Genomic DNA, 19098 nt, shown 5'->3' on the forward strand with positions numbered 1-19098 from the left:
CACTCGTTTACTAATTTGATTTCGGCGTAATTGGACGAGCGCAGGCAGCCCCGTTCTCGCTTCAAACTTAGTTTTTGGTTATAGATCAGCCAGGTTGGGTAGGAAAGGAGCGGAAAACTTTTTCGTAAAAATGGTACTGTTTTTATCTGGTAAAGTATATATACAGGATGTTGATATTTTTAATGCATGTCAACCTTTTTAATTTATAAATTCGTCACCATTTTGCAAATTTTTTAATGGCAAATTTTTGTGGGAAAAGCGACAACCTGATAACAACAAACGCAAGAAACAAGGGCTGCGTGAAGAACGGCCATTTTCCCTGCAGCAATATAGAGACAAGCAAGGCCACCAAAAGCGAAATTCTTATCTTACCTCCTTCAAAAACGTCGCACCAAATTTTCGCGAAACCTATAGCATGATCGAGACCTAGAGCACATTAAGGGTGATAAGTATCACCCTTAATACCCTTGATACTCCCTTCATTAAATGATATGGCACCGATTTGACACTTTATGGAAAATTTAGGAAAAATATCCATACATTTTTTTAAAATTTCTTGAAATTTGGTCAACATTTATATGAAATAAATAATAAAATAACAACTTTGGCACACTCGGATGAAAAACAGAACATATAAGATTTGTTCTATCCACTGTATTAAGGTTGACCAATTTTCATGAACTTTGAAGGGTGAAGTAATAAATGTATGTGTATCAGTAACTTTTTTGGCCCTAATTTTTTTCAAAATTTATCAATTTAATATCAAGTTTGCTAAAACTCTGGGGGCGGTTATGTTCGTTTGCGGTGTGATACTTTTGCGCGGCGCGCACGATTCCAAGATTGGGGAGACGGTGCAGTGCGTGTTAACGCGCAGAATCTGCCAAAAAATTAAATACAGATGATGTCATTTCCAAGTTATTAAATGCAAAGAAAAGAATCCATCTTTCCCTCCATGCTCACCCCCGCCATACACCCTCACATTGCATGTGCTACCGCAATCTTCCTCATTGCTCTCCTGGAAATTATTGAAGACACACCGTCTAAAGTTAATTTTTACGCGGGACAGTTCTATATCCGTGAGTTGCAACAAAAAAGTGAGTACCCACCTGTTTTTCCCGTGTTGAGATATATTTTATCTAAGCATTTCTGCGATTTTTTTAAATTATATTTTTCCTTTAACCTCTGCGCAGCACACCCCAAGGGCTATGAGCTCACCGGGTCCCAGTAACACCACCAAGCAGATAACAGAGACCCTTAACAATGGAATACCTAAACAATGTGATAAACTTGCGGAAGCACTTTTACTTATCTTGATTTTTAGAGGCTTAATTAAAAACAAACATCAACAATGAAGAAAAAATGTCGTATTCTTTCTAGTTTGGACGTTATTGTTTCTCCAGAAAACATCAAAGTACTCAACTGAAACTGAACATTTTTTATTTACTTGAAATTTCCAATCAAGTATATTTCTGACGATGAAGAAATAAACGGACTTGTCTTCGTGTTGGTTTCAGTTGAGACTTTTATTATGTTCTCGACATGTTTCGGCTCCAACTGGCGCCCTTATCATGCGTGAATGGTACTTTTTTATAGCAAATATTTTCATAAAATAATTTTTTATTCGCGGTATGTAGCGACTCAGTATTGTTTGTAATAATTTATTACAAATATTTAATGAAAATTTTATTATATAATAAATGTACCATTCTCATGATTAGGGCGCCAGTTAGAGCCGAAACATGTCGAGAACAATAAAAGTCTCAATTGAAACCAACGAGGACAAGTCCGTCTATTGCTTCATCATAAAACATTTTTATTTAATTTTGTAAGAAAGAGTTGTTAAACATGCACAAAAATGACAGTAAATAACAAAAAGGAACTACATAAACGAAGTAGTGAAAACAAAATTAATTAATGATGGCATGTGCCACCCGCACCAATCAATCATTAATCATTTGAAACTGAAGGGAAGGTCTTTCTGTTTCATAAACATTTTGGCAAATGTTGTGTCACGATAGGCTCTGATGCAAAAGCCACGACCGCATTGTTGAATTCAAACGCAGATAGCTTCTGCTCTGAGCACTAAGCCTGGTCGGCTGGTCAGTGCGCACTTGCATGCTCTCCAAATTGAATATACGCGAGTTCGGGGCACGAAAATAATCATTAGCAAAATAAACAATAGCTGGCGCGACCGCTAAAGCACTATTTTGCATAATACACCGCGCGCGCATACGCAGGCAGCGGGGACAAGCGGCGGATGCTGCTAGTGAATTATTTATCTGGACGCAGCCACACTGAATCATTATTGTAATCAACATTGTGATTAGGCTCGAAATAATAATTACGTTAATTTATTGGGAACGAACGGCGGGGGTTGTTACGCATTCGGCAGCGAGTGGCACTCGACACCGCTGCCGGCGTGCAATTTATTATTCATTTGACGTTATCATTGCAATGCTGTAATAACTTTACAATCCGCCATAAATACAAATATTGATGTGAGGCACACGCACTCGTCAATGCGCGTTGGAAACGCAAGTAGTCGTGTGCAGTAAATCAGGTCGAGTGTTTGGGGCAGCTATTGAGGGCTGCAAAACAGACGAGTTGAAAAAAAATCGAGTTCCTCTGACTCCACGCTGCTTGCACTTAAGATTGAGTTGTGAATTATTAAATGTGGATTTTTTTTTAAATTTGACATATATATTTTAGCAGTCCTTGGAGAAATGGGTCGATATTGCTATTAGGACTTATATTTCACTTTATAGTAGAACACAAATCGTGTTTAACAGATTTTAATCAGTTGGATCAATATTTGGGCACTGCAGTCTTAGAGCTTGCAACGTAATGGATTTGTCATTATCATAGATGATAAATTGCTGAAGTAAATATTTTTCCCAACAAAATAATTTCTGTCGGCCAATTCATAAGTGCGTCTGGACTTCATGTATTTTGAAAAGAAAAACTCTTTTTTTCAAAATTCTTGATTTTACTGATATGAATTTAATTAAATCATATAAGATTAAGCCTAATTAATTGTACGTCATAGCAGGTATTTATTGCCAGATCGAATAGTTTCAAGGTAGTGCTGATGGAGGATTAATAAATATTACTAAAACGCAGTGAAAGCACTAGAGCAAATGTTATTATGAAACATAGCAGACGTAAAGGAGGAGTGTGGGCCGGAATTCCATCTGAATTCCCAATCGCTTTTATTGGAGGTGCCGAGCAAGCGGGAATCGGTGCGAGCAAAATGCGCGTTTAAAGGGCGTGAGAGCGACGCTCTTCAAAGGGACGCGCCATGAAAAATTAATCCCCGCGCGCGGCACACGCGTCCCTCCCTCATCGGCCTTGCATACTATCATGATCTCTCACGACCACCACGAGGTGTAATTTCCTAATAAAGGACGGGCTGCAAGGAAGGAAACTCCCCTGCCAGTGCACACACAAAACATCAGGACTGCATATATGCGCGGAACAAAGTGGAAGCGAGAAACGGTGCACGCAGATGAAATCTTCTTCTACACTGCGTTTGCATTACTTAAATGTAGATGCGGCAAAACTTTCCAAACTAAAATACTTGAGCCAGGGCTAGTATAATCAGTATTTCATTATAAAACAGTTTTAAATTTTGATTAAGTTCCAAAAGATTTTTTGCATTCATACAGGTTTTTAAATTCAACGAAATTAAATAGTTATTAAGATGTGGAAAAAAATAAAATGTTCAGTCAATTTTAAGATTAATTTTATTTACTTTCCAAAGATGAATAATGCAATCGTGGACCAAGAAATAAAGGTTACCTTCTCTTTGAACCTTCAATGTTTCATAGTGGGCTGCAGACCGCACATTGCATGGGATTAGTTTTTCCAGCGCAGTGAGAAGAGGGTTTCAGCTGCTGTCGATATCATTTTTTGCCGGCGTCGGTTTAGGTGTGCCGAGTGCAGGGCTCGGGTTTCCACCTGGCCACCGTCGTCCCGCTGTGCCTGCGCGATGAGTTTAATGATGACGACACCTACTCGTAGATTATAATTATTTGCGCCATTGTTCTGGCCGACACCCCCGACCAGCGCGAGCAGGCAGCTGTGAGCTAATGCACGCGCCGCGCCGCTAATTTATCATTATTACGCGAATATTTGAATAGTAATTGCATATTTCATGCATGGCGGCCGCTTCTCACACTTTCGGCGCTTTGATTTATGGACTTCTTGCGCTGATTCACTTTGTCACATCCCCACAACGCTTGCAAAGAATCACCATCTGTCGAGATGCCATATTTTTTGTCATCCAAAATACTCTGAAATGACCAAAGCTCTTTTTAAGCACTTTTAAAGTATCTATGGAGAGCTCTTAAAAGTCTCTAAAATTGACCCACACTTTTGCTTCGACAACCAGAATTGGAATAGAGGTTTCTTTGCCAACAGAAACATGCTCACAGTAAAAATGCTTGTCATGGTTTTTATAATTGAATTTGTCAGCAAATGACCAGTCCAGCATGCGTGCGGAAATTTTTTGACCATCTAAGCAGTCAGTATTTTCTAAAATGTTTTTGACCACAAAATGGGTTGACATTTTTAAGGTCGTATTTAAGATTTCTGTAGAATACTTTTTGAATTAAATTCTTTAACCTATTGAGACTTGGACTGAGCTAAAAAACAAGCAGGTTACAAAAATAAATTTGTGCTATATCTTGAGAACGAAACAAATTATTTAAATGAGCATTTCAGCCCAAAATTCAGACAAAATGGTGGCATTTTGAAGCAAGACACTGCGTTTTGCTCCATTCCCACGGGCCTTAACTCGGAATGCCGCACGCAAGCGCTTTTGCCCGCTAAAAGCTGCGAATTTGCATTTTGTTAGAGCGGCGAGTAAGTAAAGAGGAAAGGACAAATAAATTACGGCGTCAAGAACGGTTTGATTTTGTGGAAGCGAAGAGCTGCGTTTTGACGTTGAAAAGACCGGCATTACATATTCCCTTTTTTAGGCGAAAACCAGGCCGCTGTCTGCAGCATGTCTCTCTCTCTCTCTCTCTCTCTCTCTCTCGCTGATTCGCGTACCAAAAAGTCGGCGCTCATTTCCATGCGCGCACTGCTTTTTTCGCCAGCTTTTGTTATGCGACTCTGCGCTCTCTGCTACTTAAAGATTTGTGACATGGAAACAAAGGCCCTCCTCATGATATATACTCGCGAGCAAAAGCAGCCGAGCGCCCTTAAAAAAGCTTTTCAAAAGCCGCGCATTTCGCCGCCGCCAGAGCCGACCGACCAACTTTTTACTTCATTTGAATTATTATTGCCACTGGCGAAAGATATTATTTGCCTTCCATTCTCCCTTAAACGGCCTCTCACAGACACATTTGGACCCGACACCCAGCATGTTAATACATGACGATTGCGCATGGGGTGCGTCTCTCTGCCGTCCATATATGGCGTGTGTGTTTGTTTGCCCCTCGCGACTTATGCACACGGAATTCAGCAACAATCGAGAAGCAACCCCTTTTTCTGCACTTAAGAAAGGGGTGCGTGCTACAGTTATTTTCGTGCGCGACTTACGTGCGAAGTCAAATGCAGCTTTGATTCGGAAGCGGCGTTTGAATAATGCATCATGCCTCTTGCGCTCGCTGAAAAGAGCTGAAAAGCGAGAGCAGGCGAGACAATTTGATAACTGAGTTGTTGAGACGCAAAGCAACAGTTGCCTCCGCATTATTCACGTGCGTACCTGACGTTTCTTTTATCGCAGTGCAGCCAAAATCCTATTTCAAAGAAGGAAAAATTAAAGTAGGAATGACATTTGATTTATTTGATCCTACCACTTCTTTTGCCTTTTCCTTTAAATTGAAAAATTTATTAATCATGTTATATGCTTGCTGAATTTTACGTTTCGATTAAGATGTCCCAATTTGAGCTATGATCCCAATTGGATCCGTCAGGGATTTAATGGAATGTGTCGTGAGTGTGTTGAGCGATATGCCACCCGCACTGAACGACTGTTTGGCGGCACGGTTTTCATCCCTTTGCAAGGCGTTATATGACACTAATATACAAAAAAAAACCAACAGAAGTTTTTTGGTATTGTCTTTATTTATATATTTTATTATTTTAGTCGGACCAAGGTTAAGTCTTGTCGGTCCGTGCCCTTATGCTGTGTAAAAGGCACTGCAGTTTTTTTTAAGTCTGGATTCACGTCTGCTTTGTTCTCCTGAATATGGTCTTAGTCAACTTATTTACCTTAGGTGTCGTACTCTTTCTTGAATTCGTTGACCATTAATGCAATAATGAATTTTGACTCATTGTGAGAAAAATCCTCTATTTACAAATAAAAATTACAGTATGTTTGCTCCCACAGAGGCAAATAAAAAAGATTTAAAGAATTCATTTTTTTTATTAACAATCTAAAAGGCTTAACTGATAGCAAAAGAAGTAAAAGAGACAAAAAATATAATTTTCAAGATTTTATTGGATTTTTTCCATCGTAGCGATTCCCGCACACACTCACGTTAAACCGCTACACCATGTTTGACTGGGATGAGTAATAATATATATTTTAATGTCTGCGTATAGAATTTGACCTCTATTTTATTGCTGGCCATTCAACCAAATGAAAAAAATTACCTTGGTTTGATGAACTCATCTAAAAACTAACTATAAATGCTCTTTAAACATGATATTTCACCGTCTCACTTAAATATATCACCCAAAATATTTCTTTTCGTTGTAAATTATATCTTGTGACAAAAGTAGGCTTGAGTTATAGTTCTTCTCCAAATTAACACATCTATAAATTAAAGTATAATCCACACGATGGCGAAATTATTTATCGCCCATCTGGCTGATTAAAAAGCCGAGTCGTCCTTCGGAGCTGGATCTCGTGTAAATAAATCACCATCTCGCAGTGGAAATGCAGCATGTCGGATTATATTTTGTACATTAAGCGCGCAGAGTACACACGCGCGCGCAGACAGATGAAAAGAGCAACGAGTCTTCTGGTGATACAAATGACCTGCACATCCTGCTTTATTGCCAGGTGAAAATTCCAAAGTCGCTTGCTTGCTTGACAACTTGGATTCATTTTTCGCTCTGCTGTTGATGTGTCTATTTTATATCTGCCGCCGCCACACACATATTCCGCCCTGAATGCAGCACTGACACTGCACCGTGAATGCGTGTAAGTCACTAGCTAAGTCGGTGTCCTCTATTTTCACCCCTAAAGCTGTGTGAAGGGCAGTGTTAACGGCACTGCACTTCAGCAAAAAAGGAATATCAGGACTGTATTTTTTAAATATTAAATTATACCTTTTGAACAACTCATTTTTCCGGGAAAAGATTTTGGTTCCTTAGTCATTTTGAATAAGAAGGAAAGAAAAACAAAAATATCAGGCATTTGAATTCAAAATGAAAAGACTTAAAGTTCTGATTTGAAATTTTTTACCAAAAAATAATATTGCAAATAATGCATTACAAAATTTATCTTCTTTCACAGCAAATCAATATAAATATTTTTTATCTCTTTTGCACAATGAATTGAAATGGCAAACTTTCCCTACAATAGATAGTATGAATTGTTTTAATTTTGATTACTTTCATTATATTCTTATTTTCAATCTGACGGATTGATAGTTTTAACACTGCCCGAGGCACCATGCGTGCATGCACTGGGAAAAATGATGATATAGATTTGTATGAAATTTATTGTGCAATATAGCTAGCATTCGTTTTCAATAGCCGTTGCAGAAGGCGAGTCGTCAACAAAATATCAACAAAGGTGACGCTAGTTTATAGGAAATTCGGGATGCAGCGGCATGAGAGGAAATTCTTTTGTGGCACGAGCCATTATATATGTCTCTATCACCGGGGTCAGCTCTGGAATTTTTCCCCCGACCCAGTCATCGTCTGACTGACTGACTTTTCGTGCCTCTGATTGAATGTTCTAGGGGGAATCCGCTCTCGTATGGCACTCCCGGTATTTCTCCATATCGATTTATAGCCGCGACCAGATGCAAGACGATCAAAAATGGTTGAAAGAGGGATTTTCATGTGTGTCTGCTTCTCCTCTTCTTTTGCGTGTTGCTTAATTTACGGCCGCGCGCTGATGCCCTCAGGCCCGCGCAATGTCTCAATTTAGAGAACTGATCGGGGGTTGTAAACAACTTTTTTCTCGCTCGACAAATTACCCACATGTAATTAAAATGACGTGAAAATTTTATAAGAATAAAACTGAATGTACTCCAATAATTTTAAAAATCGTTGTGCAGCAAGAGAAAATTACATCACACGCTCTTGAACATTAGGCACTAGTTTTTTTTATACTTGGGCCTCATCAGCCAAACAAAATCCTCACACAACAGAATTAACTGCAAGAGGTATGTGAATCTCTGTCCTTGAAAATGATTAACTACACTTATGGTTGAATAAGATGACAAAAGAGCCGCAATTGACGACATAAATACTGTAAAACCTCGCCACTCACCCTCCCCGTGACATCACTTCCCTGTGTATAAATTTCATTCTACATGTTAAGTATATTTTAAAGAGATAATTCATTCTACTGCTCCATTGACAGTAGTCCCAATAGAAAATCCACTTTCATTTGCCTATGCAAGAATAGTTGAAAAATATAAATTATTTTGAACCCCCTATCGGTGCTTTATAATACATATTTTGACACTTTGCAAAGTTTGTCGCCTCGACGCTTGCCCTAAATCAGAGACAACAATGGCGTGTACACCAATTTAAAACTTTGCTATGGCAGCCGAGAGCCACATTTGAAGTGTGGCAATGCAAACTTAGTTGTTTGTGCTCGGGCACTGCGATGAGCCTGCCGGGGTGCTTTGGCCAAAAGGCACAAGCTCCAGTGACAGCGAGGAGAATTCAGCGCACGCGGCAAAGTGCCAACAAGAAAGCGTTACATGCGGCCAAAGTATAAAAAGATGAGCAGTTTTCTGCGTATTAATGCGATAGACGCCGCCATGAAGAAGACGACGCGCAGAAAGAGACGCCAAGGGTACGATACATATAAAATACTTTCCAGGGGTTGGTGATTTTAGACTTTTTCCTCTTTGCCTTATGTTTAGACTAAAATTGTTTTATTTTAATCAGAGGAACATTTTCCTTTTTTTCTGCTGCACAGCAAAACATATTTAATTATAAATTGTTTCTATATCCCAATTACTCCGTTTCAAAGGCGTAAATAATAAAATTAGAACAAATTAGCCTTGATTCTATTTTTTTACTATGAATTTTCCTTTAGATATTTAGCCTTTGACCTCCCGGAAAAGTTATTTCTTTGACTTAAACATTCCGAGAATATCCTTTTCATCATGCCATCGTTAATTTTAGAGCGAACCGCAGGCGTACTTTTTGATTGAGAGGGAAATTGGGTCTAGAATTGGCAACCCGACGCGCGTTCTCCCTTTTTTCGCCATGCGCATGTAATTCCGCTTGTATTACGCGAAAAGATGTGTGTCGGCCACCAATGCTTTCCGTTTTTATGTACCCTAGGAACAAGGGGGAATGCTCTCCTCCGCCCAGTGCTTGATCTTTTATTGTTAACATAAAAATTTATCCGCAAGAAAGTGGTAGCGAGCCGAGAGAAGACAGCAAAAATTCAGTCAGTTGTCAATGAAGCAGCTTTTGTGTACGAGAGCCGCTTTTTCATGCCAACCCGATAATCATCTCGGCGCAAATCGCGTCGCACAAGCAACCAAAATCGCTGGCGATGCCGATTTCACGATCAGATTTGCATTTTTTAACTCGCGACGACGTCGCCTCAGCCAAAACAGAGAGAGAGGATTGTCTTCTCCGGAGTTGTTGGAGCGATATCTCGGCGAAAAAATACTGATCGCGCACAATTTTCCATTGCATTAATTGAGGCTTTAAACACAAAAGAAGAGTTGATCAGAAAAGCAGATTTATCTGCATATTTGGCTTGAAATTAGTAACTGCAGCGTCAGCCATATCTAAGCGAATTCTTCTTTAGAACTTTTCTCTTAAATTGTCTTTTGATTAGAAATTGTTACTGGTTGGGACTTGGGAGTCTTCTTTGATTTTTTTAAAATCTGCTTTTTGCAAGAAAATCTCCATTCTTAGGTTCTACGTGTCAAATTTGTATTTTTTTCATCTGCAAACTATGTAACCAAAAAACGACTCTAAAAGTCTATAAAATTTTAACTTATTAAATTCTGACAAAACTTTCGCGTCTGATATCTAACTAAAAGTTTTTTTTATTTCTTATCAGAATGAAAACACGCTTGTGTGCTTTAATGCGCATGAATGAATGGTCTCGCCGTTTTTACTGCCGTGTGTGTGTCTCTCTCTTTGTATGTCAAGTGTGTGGATTTTATAATATACATTAAAGCATGTGTATGGAACACTTAAATGCGCATTGCAATAAAGCAATATTACGGATTGCATGTGTTGGAAGAGGCGATGTTATCGGGCGAACACGCCGAGTTTACAACATGTGAAGGAATCAAATTCAACTGGGCACAAGCGTCGAAGCATGCATATTCCAAACACATTCACAATAAATGATCCGCAGGTTTTTCATAAGTAATAATATTGTATACTTGTTCGTTTGGAAAATGTTTAATCGTTCATGCGTTCAGACATTTTAGTTTTGTGTCAGAATGGAATGTCCATTTTGATTCGAAACAGTGCAGACTGACCAGCCATTATTGAATGTCGTTTCCTCTACATTGCACACAGCTCGCAGATTGAAACACTGAAATTTTGTCACATTCATTAAGAATTTCCAAACAAACTTGATGCTTGTTTTTCATTTACTGTTTTCGTTTACATAATTCACACAATACCATAAAACGTTAGGCATCGTGCAGCACATTAACACGAGCATTATTATTTGCTTATCACTTTTATGTATTCAAAGTCTAAAATTATAAAATTTACTTAAATGAAAAATTATTTACGGTCTTGATCATCAGAGATTTGAGATTTACCTCTTCTTGCTCTCAACAATAATAGGTAACTAATTTTAAACAATTTTTCATTTTCTTTTATCAAATTTGCAGGTTGCGTAAAAAGAATGCGATTGGAGCTGGATAAAAAAAACTCAACAGTATAATCTGAACATTCTCCTCGATGGGAAAATCACATTTTTTAATTTAGTATAATTGTTCTATACCCAGAGCCCATTAAAAATAAAAATTTCAAATCTTTCCCTTGAAAGAGCTGATCATGACAGGGGAGGTCTGGAAATTGAATAAAAGGCTTTTAAACGAAGCACAGAGGTTGCAGAGAAAGGGGTATTATTTGACACAAAAAGGTTGCTGGCGACGTGAGAGACGAGTGAGAGCACAGTTTGATATAGGGTCACGTGACCGCCTGAAAATGTAATAAAAAATTTAATCCAGCGGTGGCGGCGGCGGCGAGCAGTGCGACGGGTTCGTTCGTACCGAGTTGATAACCTTGGGTGAAGGAAGGCTCGCCCATTTCACATAACATACGTAGGAATATATACGTTTTAAGAGCTGGCTGCTTTTTGATATCGCCAGCGAGCCGACCAGTCCGTCCGTCCGCCGCTCTCCAACGTTCAAATTATATTTTTGCACTCTGTGTGCTCTCTCGCTGGGCCGAGATTGAGTGAGAGCCTCGCGAAAAGCGGCAGTGTCGCTGACACAGGAATTTTTCCATCATTTATCGCCTCGGGAAAATCAAAACTGTGTTTTACCCTGTGCCAAAAGCTCTTTTCCTTTCATCTGCCGGGGAAAATAAAATAGTAGGATTTATTCGCAACAGTTGCTACCGTCACAGATTAAGCTGTAAAATGTTAACGCGGCTGTTCTTTCAATTCATTGAACGATATACATATAATCTACCGCGAACTCTACATTTAAATGCATATATTTTCACTTACGACCCTTATTTATGCGGAATTTACTAAAACTGACGGTTGATTTTTCGTTGGAAGTGCAAACAAGTCCGAGCATCAGGCTAAAGAGATCTGAAATTTTTCAAAATGCTGACAGGAAACAGTAGGAATTTTCCTCCGTGTTGTTTTTAATCTCGTTTCGCCATTGCTCTTGTTAATACGGGGACTGCGGGATGAATTGACAGTCTGGTCACAACTTTTGTTCGTATGGCAACTTTAAAACCACTTTCCCGAGAGAATGTTGTGCTACTGCTCTGTGGTAGAATAAGTTTCACATACACGCGCACGCCTATCTCTATCTTTCCGTTTCGTTTTTTTCTCGTTACAACGCTCAGCACAGAGCAGTTGTAAAAAGCCAGACAAAAATTGTATTATTCTGCGAGTGTGTGTGTGGAAAAGCGGGGTTTCTCTCATTTCTCGCTTTTAGTATGGTCCGCCAGGCAGCAGTGGCACAATATGGAACGACACCATTATTAAAAAGTTACACATGTTTGAACCAGAGAACAATACGCAGCTTTACGACTGGTAAAAGTGAACAAAATCACAACGCTGGAGCTCAGCTTTGTCAGGAAAAGAAAATCTTTATGCTTTGTCCACGCGGACGGCGAGGGTGTTTTTTCCTTATTCTCCCCCCACAGGTCCGATGCTTCTCTTTTGCTATGCTACTGCTTATGGAAGGTGAATACAAATTTTAAAATATACGCACGTAATGCGTCGTATAAATAATCCGGACAAGTCGTAAAGACGGTCATCTCTGCGATCATTATTCAGCTGCTTGGATAATTTACAGCCCTATCTGTGTGCGAGCAGGAGCCGTCCGCGTCTCTGACTCTCGCTCTTCGGCTTTAATACTGTAAAAGCGATCCACTCCTCAACTCTCGCTCTTTAATGTAATAATAAAATTTAATGCTTTCAGGAACTAATATTATACCTCAAAATATCGTTGAAATTTTATTGCTGCGATTAAACAATCTGCCGAAACTGCTGGCTTCACTTCGTCTCTCCGCAGCACACACTTGGTAACAAATTACCATTTTTATCTCTTTTAAAAACTCACCTGAGCTGGAGAATTTTGAGCGTTTGAGAGCATAATTACATTAATATTTCACGAATTTAAATGACTGTTTGGATCTTCAGGTAAAAAATCTGGCGTAAAATTCAAGCTGGTTGTTTCTCAATTTATTTGCTCAGGTTCAAAAGAATTTTTCACAAAAAAAAACATGTGTATTGGGAAATTAAGCAGAAATGACATCGAAAATTTTGTGCAAGAGTGATATTTGATCTAAATCCTGGAATTTGGTGCGATTGTTCGGAGGATTATTCAGACAAGAATCGCACTGAGAATGAGCTCGAGTGAAGCAATAAATGCGCTTAAGGTTGGTGAATATTTGTTTGCGCCAGAAGTCTAGCTGATCGGGGTTTAAAACCCAAAACAGATTGAACACTATATCCAGGGTTTTGGCTTTTTTTGGATTTTCCATAATTTCTGGAAATGTTGCTTTGAATTCCTTTCCCTTAAGCAAATTCAAATTTATTTTTAAATAGCTGCCTTAAAAAAATATATACAAATTTTATAAAATTTTGAAAAAGGTTTATCACACGCGTATAGTTGACGATGCATAGGTATTTCGTCTGATAATAATCCCTTGGAGGAGATTAATAATTTGATCATTCTATTTTAGGACTCTGTAAATTCTTAATCAATTTGCATTCAACTCGCGAGACAGTTGACGTCACGTGAGAAGACGAAATTGTGAACTTTGTTTCCAACTTTTGGTCCTTTACATTTACTCCATTCTTTTAATGGCACAAAAGACGGTGAGATTATCTGCTTGACGCAGCAGCAGCTCGCATTATAATAAAAGACGGGGAACGTGTGCTCAGGCAGTTTGAGAATCCGTCCCACGTAGTCGTCGTCGACAAGAAGCGATGTAATAATTTATAGCTCGGGAATTGTAATATTTATGCTGAGTGACGACTTAAGAGAGAGACAGAAAAGTTAGTTCTCGCCGAAAGAAAAATATTAGCTGCAGCAGCTGCGGCGCTGCTCCTCTGTTTCCGAGATGTTTATCTGAGAGCAAGCAAAGCGAGAGGCTGGAAAAAGGACCAAGCAGGTAAAACATGCGTTTTATGGTTTCGGTCTCCAAATAATATAAAGATATCGCCGGCAGCCATTCTAATGCCTCTCCTCTTCTTTATTAGCCGGTGTGTGATCCTCCAGGAAAAAAAGCAGGCTGGCTGACAACGATTTTTTTACTTGTAAAATTGGTCCGCGCTCGGCTTTTATGGCGCAATCGGAGAGGCTGTAAATCTAACGCCGGCCTCAAACTTTGACTGGAAAATGCGGGGAGCAAATTAATTTAACACCTTTTAGCCGCTCACTGCAATTAAGCTGTTTCCATCTCTGAAGTGTTTTTTCCTCGCTGCAAGCACGCGGACCTTGTGATTTATTTGCTTCCGTGCCTATACGTGCGGATTCTCGGAAAGTGACCCTCGTTTAGGCTTTTTCAGATTATTTTTATTTACTATGTGACTAACTTGGATAGCACCGTTGTCAAAATATAGTTTTCCACTCGATTATATCCATTCAAAGGACGCACTCCTGCAATGGAAGTGAAGACACACGTGTCTCATAATAAAGACTTATTTACGTCAAGTATATGCGTGATAAAAGCTCTCAATTGTTGCCAAACTCTTTTACAACTGAATTGCTAGCGGCAATCGCCTGAGGGTATCAGGAACGAGTTTGGGGGGTGTGATTGAGGGACAAAGAGATCGCACCCTTGGCCTATGAGCCGGCAATTCTTATCCGTTATTTTAAAGCGCTTAGAAGTGTTGCCTGCGGAGTGTTTAGACCGAAATTGAATAGAGTGAATCGAATCGGGAATGCCAGAATTCGGTTTATTCGTCTGCGTACAACAAAAATATCCTTGTTTTCAGAATTTATTTTTAGTTTTGTAATATTAAGAAACATTGTATAATTTTTAGTTCTCCCCAACATTTGCTTTAATCCAGGTAAACAAGGGTCAGGCTTTGGGGCGGAATCATGATAAGACGTTGTCAGTGATAATAATGTTACATCCACAGCAACATTCTTTGTAATAATCGTAATAATATTATTTTTATCACAGTTGATTATAACGATTGAGTGTAAACAACTTTAACAATCATAAAATTGGATATTCCCTAGAATCTCACTTAATTCAAATTTGAGTATGTAATATCTTTTTTTAGCAAGATGAATCTCACGGTGATAAATACAATACCAGATGTACGTGCCGAATTTGGGTTCTTAGAGATTTACACGATTTACACGCGGACAATGTCCTTATTTATGCCTTAACAATAGATATGGATAAGGCATGCCCCGCTGTTCTTAATATAATATACATTTCTTAAGGGATGATCCCGAGAAAATTTCGTTTTGACTTTTTCCCACGGTTTCACTTTTACAAAATAAATGAATTTCTTCTGTCTGACTTTGTTGTGTTGTTTTATCGATATCTGGTCACCACGTTTGTTCATTAATCATTACGCAAGTAATGATTTTGGTATCTAATTATTATGCTTTCTTATCAACTTAATTACCTAATCCATTACATTATTAATTGCGAAAATTTATTTTATAGTATGCTATTTTAGCATGTAAATATTACAAGTATTTTTAATTCAAGATATTAAGTTAAACATTAAACAGTTCCAAGCATAATTTAATAAAAATCTTCTCCATTTTGAGCATAAATGCAAAAAATTGGCTCATGATTTGGATTTAAAATTGAATTCCAAAATTCCTTGCAGTATGGTAATATTCTGCATAGGTGTATTACACAGTCTTCGACTGAAAAAGCTTTTGTTTCATTTAAAACCTTGAAATCCGTCATAAATATCGCGCTCACGGTTCAATTACACGCCTTTCGCTTAAACAAGTGCCGAGACTGTGTGTATCGAGAGTGTTGAAACGCGAAATGCGGCAGGACCTGCAATAAATAAAGCCATCTGCGCGTCGTCTTCTGAGAAAAATCGTCCGTAAATTGCAACACACTCGACTCGGTGCGATAATTACATTAGTCTTCGCGCGCGCGCGCGCAAGTGCAATTACAAAAATTAATTTGTGTTCCATGCGCACTTGCAATAAGTCACAACGGCGTGCTGATTATAATTCAGCGGCGGCAGAAGGAAGACGAGAGAAGGTATGTGTAAGGTCAGCAAGCCATAGCCAGCCAGCCATCCGGCGCGCAGAGATCGAAAAAGGATGAGAGCGTGCGTATCTAATGCGCCATAATATGAGAGCACGAATACGCTGTTTCGGTTGCCTGCGAGCCAACTTGCAAAAAAATACACACACCTATATAAAACAATAAATAATAATATTATGCCTAATGATAGCTAATGTAATGTAGCGAGCGGACTTTGTGCAAGGAATCGTGTGTTCGTTGTGTGAAATGAAGGCAAGAATAGCGTTACGCCCCGCAGGCGCAATCCTTCCTCGGTCTGAACGTGCCAATCATCGCGACTTGTTCATTTCCACGCTTTTATGTGTCTTACAACTCGTATAAATTCGGTTTTCTCAGCGGCTCCCAATTCGCAGGGAGCGAAATTCGCGTTTCGGGCTCAACAAGCACAATGATGGCCAACGTATTATTCAGCTCCTCCACCGGTTTATTGCTCGCCGCGCATATTTAATAGCGTCCCGAGCTGACTTTCGTCCGTGGAAACACCCAAAAAGCCAAAAATTATTCGTGCAAAATTATCAATTTTATTTTCTGCTGATATGCATCGGACACTGTGCCGGCGGAAAGTAATTGTCTCCCTCCATAGTTTCTCACTGCTGCAACGCTTATCCCGGCTGGCGATCTCTATACTGCGCCCTGACGGATTCATTATAATATCTTCCTCGAAAAATGAATATTCAAAGCTTGAATTTTCCAAACAACGTGAATTTATTTGCACTTTCGCGGGAAATAACGCTGAAGTCAGAACAGCTTGTTAAATTTATTTTACTTAAAATGAAACTTATACTGTGCATTTTCCCACTAAAATGTTGATAAATTTGAACATTCACCTCGGCACATCACTTTTAACAGAAACATATAGGACAAGAGACAACAGGGGCGATAAAATATAGATTTTAAAAGGAAGCTGTGCAAGAGAAGAAGATTTCTACAAATGAATGGAAATAGCATTTTCATGGATGAAAAACTAAATGCGTATGACAATACCTAAATTCGGCGCGGAAACGATCTAACGCCTTTTGGAAATTCCGACAGTGAACTTGTTTGGAGAAGAAAGAAAATATCCGAAACGTTAAACGCTCTTGAATGAGTTGTGCTGGACCAATCTTCCCTCTTCCTGGAGGCCAGGCAATAACTCACTCTCTCTCGAGTCATAATTCTCAAAAAAGAAGGACGCTTTTCATTTCATTTTACAATCCATTGTGATGCAATCCGTAACAAGTGAGTAAATATGTTGACACCCCCAATGGAGTACGACCCCCCTCCGTGTTTCTTATTTCTAAAGACGCGATCGAGGAACAATCAAAATTCACCCTTTGGCTGGACAGGAAAATGTTCTATGATCGCTCAGCATCTCTCAAATGCTCCTTTATAAGGTGCAACAAAGAGACCTCCATTGCACGATTTTCAACCGGCAGCTGGTCCTGAAACGCACTGAAAAGGATCTCACTTCTTGAGGGATGTTATGGCCGACGCCACACAAATGCAACACTCAGGGGATCTATAGCGTTGCATGGATGCGCTCTCGCTTGCATCTGCCCAAGGGCAGTGAATCACTCACTTTAGACATGCACAATATATCTATTTCACATTGAATCAACTTCATAAGCACCTTGAAGGAAAGGAATTTCAAATTATTTTGTTATGAATCAGTATAAGTAAGAAAATGATAATTATGTTTATATAAATTTTATTTAAAATGAACTGAAATCTCATTGAGAGGAATTGAAGACTATTCACAATTTTATGAAGAATGGCAAGGAAAATATCGATGATGTTTGAAAACTAAAGGAAGGTTGCTTAAAACTTTACAGTAGCTTGTTCAAGGAGACTCAAATTAAAATGGTAATTACCACATTCTAAAGGGAAATTCTGAATCATTAAAATTATTTTGAAAAGCTTGCAACTTACTCACAGAAAGTTAATTTTTAACCACTCATTTTCTCTTGATCCGTAAGACTCATCAAATGTTTAGATTCTTTGCTCTATTCAATGCATAGTGTTTAGACTTAGAGAGATGTGAAATTTTTACATACTTTTATCTAAATGCCCGGAAACTGTGAATGCATTATCTCAAGCTAATTTTAATATTTATTACAAGTTGCAACAAGAGCTTATTTAAGTAGATAGTAGCCATAAAACCGAGTGCAGAATGAGTTGCTTCTGTAATTGTTCTTGACATTGCGTGGCCATAGTAATGCCAAGTCAATAAAACACTATCACGTCGTCTCTTGCTGTTTTCTTTGAACTTCAGGTAACTTAAGTTGACCCAAGTTGCAGGGAGTCAAGTTGAGTTTCGGGCTCTTAGCAAAATTCGCTTTCGTTTGTCCACTTCCCTGCCCGCGACGCTACCTTTTCTGCGCGCCTTTGTGCCTCAACTGTTGGGACTGCTCGTTATTTGTATTGGGCCAGAACTGCTATTATTGTTGACCCTCCAGCAGCTAGTAGTCCAAGCTGCATTGCCATTTTAACAGATGGATTTTCCTTTCATTTCCATTTGCATGGAATCGAACCTTGCAGGAGGAAAACTTCATCATGTCAGACATCGGCACAGAGCAAAAGCCGCTGGTTGACAAAGCCATTATGGTATAGCCTGCGTTAACGCCCGCCCACCCAATAGGTCATCTCTTTTCAATTCGGGATAAGTCACCCGACTTGTAAATATTTCCAATGCCACTCGTTCCGCGTTATTTCGTTCCGCTTTTAATTTTGCCCCCCGCAGTCAGCTACTAGGGTGTTCTCGTATTTATCAATATCTCCAATATCTCCAACTTGAAAATTATGTCTTTTATGCTTTCGCTTTTCAATAAGGAGGTCTTCGTGTTTTTTCCCCGCCCAGGGAGGCATTGATTTTTCTAACTTACAAAAACAAAAAATGTCAAATCTGATCGCCAACATAATTTATATTAGCCAGTTTTTGTCAGCGTTGTTCTTTGCTCATATAACTAACGTGTTGTTGACTGGAGAAGAACGGAGTCCTCTACTTCT

The sequence above is a fragment of the Cloeon dipterum genome, chromosome X (assembly GCF_949628265.1).
Source record: "Cloeon dipterum chromosome X, ieCloDipt1.1, whole genome shotgun sequence".
Taxonomy (NCBI): Eukaryota; Metazoa; Arthropoda; class Insecta; order Ephemeroptera; family Baetidae; genus Cloeon; species Cloeon dipterum.